This window comes from Mytilus trossulus, chromosome 11 (assembly GCF_036588685.1).
Source record: "Mytilus trossulus isolate FHL-02 chromosome 11, PNRI_Mtr1.1.1.hap1, whole genome shotgun sequence".
Classification (NCBI taxonomy): Eukaryota; Metazoa; Mollusca; class Bivalvia; order Mytilida; family Mytilidae; genus Mytilus; species Mytilus trossulus.
Window position 1 is genome coordinate 45846385 of NC_086383.1, and position 9227 is coordinate 45855611.

A 9227-nucleotide genomic window follows, 5' to 3' on the forward strand; every position below is an offset into this window, starting at 1 on the left:
CTATTAAAAAATATGATTTAGGTTTAATGTTTACTCATAATGATAAGTATAGTTTTGATATTATATTTTAAGTTTTGTTATTATCTGAAGGACTACAGCTGGTGTGTGGAGAACTATATATGGTTCTAAAGTCTATTACAGATTATAAGCGTGGCATTAAAACTGAGTTCGTCATTCGTGTGAATGTCCAAAGCAAACAAATATGTGCAACTTCAAATGGCATAAAGCAAAAACATTTGTATTGTGTTGTGGCCATGTGGGAGCAAGACATTTTGCGACTAATAGATTACAATTTTCAAATCATCATATTAGACGAGTTTTCATGTTGTTGTAATACTATTCAATTTTGATATGCTCTATCGAAATAAATCAAGAACAATATACTTTTAATCAAGACCTATTATCAGATATATGTGAGTCCGATCCGTATCGTACATGTTGTATGCCCTTAAGAATCGTAAAAGAAGATATCAACGAACCTGTATCCTATAATACAATTAAATACTATCATTTAAAGCTAAAACATATTTTGTACCTTCTGAATTCCTTATGATATGCTGTTTGAAAAATAAAGTTACTAATATATTAACATCTTTTCTCGCCAGAATGTAGAAACTTCATAAAAACCAAGAGAATGACAAGTCTTCATAATTATGTGATTTAGATATTTCGGACTATGGCGTGTTGTCCATTTCGCTGAACTGGTATATACATTGTTGTTAAATGGCCAGCTGATGCCTTCCTCTAGGTACGTTGAAGATTTGAGGTTTTTTTTTACTCTTTGCTTGTTTTTGTCTCTTTGAAAACTTCCACATTTCTATTCTCTTTCCTTTTACATGTTATCTATATTAATTCTTACCTGCTTCTTTTGGAAACAGTTTCTTTGCAACAGCTGCATTTGATGGTCGATATTTTGTCTTGTCAGCATTCAGGACCAACACTTTATGGACCTTGTCGTATCCAAAGACAAAAACCTGAGTAAATTTTCCAAAACTGAGACCCACTAAATCTCCATATTTCTCCCGGAGTTTTAAAGATCGTTCACTTCTGTTCTGAGAACTTTTATTTTGAAAGAAAGCAGCTACCAATGTAGGCAAATTACCGACAATTGGCCACGGAGAAGGTCCAGGAATATTTGTAGGAATGCGAGTCACATCGTTCCACAAAATGTAAGCTACGAATAGTGTAATAAAAAAATTAAATGTTAAAATAACAGATATATCAACGGATTGTAAAATGTTAATTACCATTTTAAGAATACACAATTAAATATAGTGATACACTGTAAATTGAAAATTATGATCTACTATAAAAATTCCACTATCCTCAGCATATCGGGTTATCTATCAATGTATAAATTATGCTACAAAGCTGAGCTGATGCATTTGTTAATACTAAGTTTGAAAACCTGTAGGACACTTCGATGTATATATCCACTAACCTATGATGTGTCCGTACATATACGTGTTTTATACTCGATACTTAAATATTGGCATTTATAACGTCCTTAATTTTGAACTTGTTATGCATAAGTATTTAACATAATTATTATCTAGCACTTTCTACATTTAAAACTCTGCCAGTTTTGTCATTTAATGTTTACCTAAGTTCCTCGGCCTATTATATAAGAAATCGATTTCATTGTGTATTATACATACTATAGCGTCAACAGGTAAAGTATACCAATGTTGTGACCACTATTTAACCTTAGGCTAATGACATGAATCAATGCGTGATACTAAACGGTGGCATATTTTAATTGAACGAAATTAATTAATCCTTGCCATCAGGATTTTTAGTGACTGAGATTACTCTCAGATATGTACTTTAATAATGTCCATTTGTTGTTTTTGAAAGTACCTATCCTCGTCCACTCTGTGTTTTAATTATATGTATTTCTATCAGTATCCATCGAATGAGTTAGGCTTTTTTTTATTTTGACAGATTAGGTCGTTTTTATATATATAAGAGACCTAAAGGCAGTTAACAAATGTTAAACCCCGCCGCATTTGTGTGCCTGTTCCAATTCAGGAGTCTCTTTTGTTTTGTTAGTCTTGTATGTTTTTAATCGTAAGTTTATTTTTATGTCTAGGAGTTTGAACTAGTAAACATTTGTTAAAGGGGCCATCTGAAGCCCGACTCCGGGTGAGAGAATTTCTAGCTTTGTTGACGACCCATTGGTAGCCTTCGACTGCTTTCTGCTCTTTGGTCATCATGACTGTCTCTTTTGCACATTCCACAATTCCATTCTCAATTTTTAAGAATGTATAAGGTTCAAATAAAAATTAAATTCTTTAATTTCTGTGAAAAAATATATCAGAGAGAACAATTACTGCTTCAGTAGAACCATGTGATGCTAATTGTGATAGATATTAATGCAAAATGTTTCAATCATTCTACCTTACATTTCAGTTCATGGGCATATATCGGGATAATCTGTTTTAACATCTTAAAAATTCACACAGAACGTATACGCATATCAGTAAACGGAACAATAAAATAAAATTGAGAATGGAAATGGGGAATGTGTCAAAGAGACAACAGCCCGACCAAATAAAAAACAACAGCAGAAGGTCACTAACAGGTCTTCAATGTAGCGAGAAATTCCCGCACCCGGAGGCGTCCTTCAGCTGGCCCCTAAACAAATATATACTAGTTAAGTGATAATGAACGCCATACTAATTTCCAAATTGTACACACGAAACTAATATAAAAATAATACAAGACTAACAAAGGCCAGAGGCTCCTGACTTGGGACAGGCGCAAAAATGCGGCGGGGTTAAACATGTTTGTGAGATCTCAACCCTCCCCCTATACCTCTTACCAATGTAGAAAAGTAAACGCATAACAATACGCACATTAAAATTCGTTCAAGAGAAGTCCGAGTCTGATGTCAGAAGATGTAACCAAAGAAAATAAACAAAATGACAATAATACATAAATAACAACAGACTACTAGCAGTTAAGGTAACACGATACCGAATGGCATATCTCCCGATTTCCAAACTTTTTGGCACACGTGTTCTTTGAACCAAGTTACATCGGAATATGTAATAAAAAATAGGGGTCACCATTTTTGTTTTCTTGGTATTTTCATAAGAAAACGTCAATTTTGGCGACAGATTTACTTACGTATATAGGCGAAATGCCTATTTTTCGGCTTGCTTTTTTAGATTTTCCTATGAATGGCTATGTTCGTATATACGGAGAAAAACAAAAAACTAACATATTATCCAGGATTGCATTCTGAATCCATACACGTATAGAAACTTATGTGTCACCATCCTTGTTTTTGAGATAAATGGCTTCAAAGTTGATTGATACTCTTAGAATTGGTCCGAAAACGTGTGACGTTATTGAATACAGAATGTAACGTTATTCCTACTCAGAGAAATAGAAAACAAAATAGGCACTGGCTACGTTTACATGGAAATGTAACAATAATCAAAATATTATTGTTACATTGGAGACTAAATGCCGGAATGCATTGTTGGGTAAGGAATCGATTAATTACGAATGTAACAATAATTAGTGAGGCTATGGTTACATGCGGTCATTAAGGTCTCTTGTGGAGTGTTGTCTCATTGGCAATCATACCACATCTTCTTTTTATATATACTTGAAACTTACTTGAACTGGTTGGTTCAACGTGAATCTTATGATAATAGTTCATGAATAAATTACCGGAAAAAAACAAGATCTTAATTCTTAAATTTAATTAAAATCATGAAAAATAACTTCGGATTTTAATAAAGTTCACGTGGAAATAACATGAAAAATTTCACGTGTGATTTGAATAACTGAGTTTTTATCTCCATCCTTTAAGACATAGATGGTATCATCGCTTCATCCATGCAGAAATAGAGTACTTTAAAAATTTGATCCAGTTACACAGTTTTATGACCATTGCTCGGCCACGTTTTTTGGTGGTTGTTTAACGTTCAGTGGCAAATAGTTCATGCATATTCGGGATGATACAATACAATATTGAAAACAGTTGTTTATAAAAGACACATTTAATGCACCAGTTAAAAAAGGTTGAACATTCTGTTAGTTGTGAAAATTATGAGTGAAAGTAATTATCCTGATAAAATACACATTCTAAAAAATAAAAAAATAAAAACTCAAAGGAAATTTCAGAACTCACATTCCTGATTTGCTACAATGTACATACATAAGTATAGCGTATACTGCGTGGTGTAAATGTGTCAGTTGGTTGCTAAGCAAGTCGGACAAACATTGCGAATTGTACGCAAGCTTTCACGAAATTCAACAGTCCCTTATTTGTGGAAAATTATTTATAAAACAAATCTTGAGATCAGGTATGCGTTCTTTATAAGTAAAACAAGGATCCAGCTTGAAATTGCACTTGTAGAAAATGTAAGCCGGAGTTTGTACTCTGCGTGCCTTATATATATATTTTTTTTTTAACAAAATGCCTAATCTAGCGACCTGTCATAAACAAAAAATAAAGAAAATCCAGACGATATGCGCAGCTTTAATATAAGTTTTAACACCATGTACATAATCTTAACTTGAGGCAAAAAGACTGTCGTGCTAAATACTTAGCCGTTAACACCCTATATACCAAATGCGGAATTGACGGCTGAACGGACACAAGTGACACAATATGATGATACGTGCCTATTAGGATTTTGGTGACAAAACATATTTATGAATATCCAGTTCATATAATGGAATAGTTATTTGGAGATCTAAAATGAAGTAGCAATGTAAGCAAACTTACATTTCCGTCATTTTGTCTTTGGTGGAAAGTAGATTAATTGGCAATTTTACCGCACCACCTTATTTCATTATTTGTTTGAATTTTCTACCGAAGAATGAAAGTTTGAAGACTTCAACAAACATGTACTAAGGGACTGAAATGTTACTGTGATAATTATACTTATCAAAACTTTCTAATCTAGGGGACCAACGTTTACTCAAACTACAAACGAAAAGATACTCGTCCAATTAGCTTCAGTCACAATTTGCTTGATTTCTTAGGTTTTGATGTTGTAAGGTAGATATAGGAAGATGTGGCGTGAGTGCCAATGAAACAACTCTCCATCCAAATAACAATTAAAAAAAAGTAAACAATTATAGGTCAATGTACACGGCCTTCAACACGGAGCCTTGACTCCAGATGTTGCTTTCTTATAAATTGCATATCCCATATCTCCATTTATAATTATAGCAGCCAACTGTTGTACAAATAAAATGTTCCATATAATTGTTTACTTGATTTATACTTGTACTTTTACTAGTCTCATGTTACCCTCTTCCATAATGAGCAAGCGATAACGTAGATATTTCTTTTTGCGTAAATGTTCGTAAACTTTGTCGATTTGAATTTTAACAATTAAAGTTTTAAGTGACGGTTGTAAATTGTCGGATTGATTGCTGTTTGCTTTACGTCCAGTGGCAAATTGATCATGCATGTTAAGGGCGAGAACAAGTTAACAATAAATACAATAGGTAGGTTGATATAATAGAGGCTATCCCGGGATTACATGTATGATCGAGTAAATTTGGAAAGACACTGGAAAATGAGGGTATATTGGATAGGGACAGAAATTTTATCTTGCAACAGGCCACCTACGGACCCCCCAAAGAGTTGTTGCAAAGTTTTGCTTTTCAAAGAGCATAGCACTCTCTTTAATCGAGGCATCGGATTTAATGTCCCCATTCTGACCGGATGTGACTGCAAACTTGATACATCCCGCAAAGTCAAATAGACGTCTCACTTTCGAAGCATTTTACTTGCGGTCGGACGAAAACCAAGTGATAATTTATATTTCCTAGTTACCCTTGTGATGTAATTCGTAGAATAAAAAAAAATATATAAAAAATGTGTTATTGTCAGAAATATTAAATGTATTTGTTCTCGCTACGAAACAAGTCTCTTTCTGTCGTTTGAATAAAAAGTAAGCCAGTTGTTTGCTTGTAAATTTCGAAAGAAAACAATTGTAACGGAACCACTTTGACAAGAGCCAGTGCTGACTATCAACTTGCGTTAATAGACGCAAGTGGATACATGGGCTGTTTTAAATCAGACTTTAACTGGACCTGAATTGTTTTTAATTTTATGTTTGTTCTCATGTATTTCCAAGACTACGTTAACTTTCTCTGACCTCCTTCCGAATTTGCTGTCTGTCCCGTGTAGCTTTGGTCTACAGGACTACAAAGCTAACACTTTATTTTATGAATGTTTCAGAAACTATATCGGATTCACTCTCTACAGACCAATGAATTTCAGAGACTGTTTATACTTGGAACACAGGGAATGTTTTTCGGAAAATAACAAACTTAAACCACTTTTTTACTTTCCATACTAACAGACCATTTTCTGTATGGGTTTCAAAGTCCCATTGTACAATGTATTGTTCTTTTTCGCCTAATTCTATTCGAATTCTCATCCAGATGATAACCTTTTTCCATTTTTCTCGAGCGGTGTTTTTGGCGACCATTTTAACACGAATTAATAGTTGTACAATTCCTGTTTTATAACGCATCATCCTAAGTTTCTATAGATTAGATTTCTACGAAAATTTCATGGGGATACGGCGTGCATCATGAAGAAATATTTATTGCAAATATAAACCAAGAATAAAATAAATTGACAAAACTCAATCTTTTATGCATAAGAACATATAATTTTATATAGATAAATCGTGCAGATGCTTAAATAGTCAAGAAACAGAATATTTAAAAGTAAAGTAATACATTTTTAAAGGTTAACAATGAGCAGAAGAATTGCCGGAAAACGATTAAGCAATGTATGTCAAATAAGTTAACCGTTACGTATTGCATCAAAACTCTCGGCACTGTGCATCTAGAAAAAGTTTCTATAACAATGTCACATAGTTACCACATTTTTTTTTAATAAAAATCAACTTGTGATTGCAGAAACTGCTACATTGGCTTGTATACATACATCATCTGTGAAAGGCCGAACGTTATTCGATAACGTCAGGAACGATAACTCGTGGCGTAACGTCATTCGGTATCGTGTTACCTTAACTGACATGCCTGCTCCAGACTTCAATTAAACTGACTGAAAGATTATGATTTCATCATATGAACATCAGGCACAATCCTTCCCGTTAGGGGTTTAGTGTCATACCATCATAACATATATGAGAAGAACATAACCCGTGTCATGCCAACAACTGTTTTTTAGAATAAATGTCTTAAGTGCAAATGATTGCCATTCATTATGAATAAAGGCAACAGTAGTTTACCGCTGTTCAAAACTCATAAATCTATGGACAAAAAACAAAATCGGGGTAACAAACTAAATCCGAGGGAAACGCATTAAATATAAGAGGAGAACAACGACATAACACTAAAATGTAACACACACAGAAACGGACCGAGCATCAGACAAAATCCCACGACAATAACAAATATAACCTCAAAACCAAATACATGAATTTGGGATAGACAAGTACCGTGACACGTCTAATCGCAATGTGAATTTACACTCAAAAATAAATTTCTTTCAAAAAAAAAGTCTCAACGAACTTTTTTTTTATTATGTATATTAACAATAACAACGTTCGCACATGAAGTTGGTGTATGAATACATAACGTCAGAGTGGACGTGTTGCAATAAAAAAAAATATACAACATTGAAAATAAAAGTAATACTATTATCCAATCAGAAGACAGTTAATACACTTAAACTTTGATTTATAAACGTATACAAATAACAATAATTAGCAACCCTCTAAACGAATTTGAAGTGGATCGTCATCCATGATTTATCGCATATAACCGTTTCATTATAATCTACAATAGCTTTCTTTATAATTTGTGTACTGTTCTTTTATATTTTCATTGGAGTGCGGGCTATTTGAATAGTGCCTTGATTATATGTATAATGATGCAAAAATGCGTGATATTTAAAAATAACATTTATTAATGAATTACAAATAAAGTTTTGTTGGATAATGGAAAATGCACACAATTTCAAGAGGTTATTTATCATTTAATTGTAAAATTAAATGACAGAAAAATAAACGTAAATAAAACAAATTAAAGAAAGTTTAACTTGGTTAGAGAACAATTTCCTAAAAATATAAACGTAAAAGTGTTTAATCTTTTAAGCATATTTGATAACGTTGTCTCAAAAAATTCCCCCTAGCTAATTGATAAATGTGTCAGCTCGAAGACATAAAGATAATTGTATATACTTTTAAAATTAATAGACTTGAACAATGAAAATTAAGTAATTCTGTCTTTAACCGACAAAGTCCATTGTTTATTAAAACTTTAAAAGAGATCATAGAAAGCTATTGTATTGAGTAACACAATATTTCGTGTCAAATTAAGTCCAGTCTGCTACATAAAGTCGTGCAAAACTATTTTGCTCATTAGACTGTGAACTAGAATAATAATAATAATAATAATAATAATAATAATAATAATAATAATAATAATAATAATAATAATAATAATAATAATAATAATAATAATAAAAATAATAATAATAATAATAATAATAATAAAAATTTCTATAGCGCCCTGCATAACAATAAAATCACTCTAAGGCGCTTTACATATATATACATGATAAAAATATAATAAGTTAACCACAAAACAAAATGAAATAAAAAATGTTCTGTTTAAAAGAACTGAAAACGTATATATGAAAGATATATGAACATAAATAATTATATTGATAGAAAAATTATAGAATTAAAATCAATAATAAGTACCAAAAAAAATTAAAATGTAGTAAGCAGACTGGAATGTCTTTTAAGGAAAGTAAATCGGTTAACATTGTTTAATAGTTTATTTTATAAACTTAGAGGAAACGAGTTTAAAGAATTAAAAGATGTTTCCCAGTAAAGTACCTTTTTTCACATTCGTATGTAAAATCATGATATAGATTAAATACACAATAGGCAAAGTTTGAAATGATATTTCGGTAAATCATTTGTATAAAAGATTATTAACTTATAAAAAAGGAGTTAAATTATTCGTATAGATAACTTTTGAAAATACAATTCTTAATTTGATACTTGATTAAATATCAAAAGTAAACGAATTAAGGGGAGATAACATATGACACGACTGTTCATTTATGGCGCGTATACTATTGTCGGGTTTAATCTTATTGTTTGATTTATGTCGCGAAGTAATTGATGTATAACTATGATGGAAAAGTAATGTAATATGCATTATAACTGTGGTAAATAATGATTAGACTGTGAACCAGA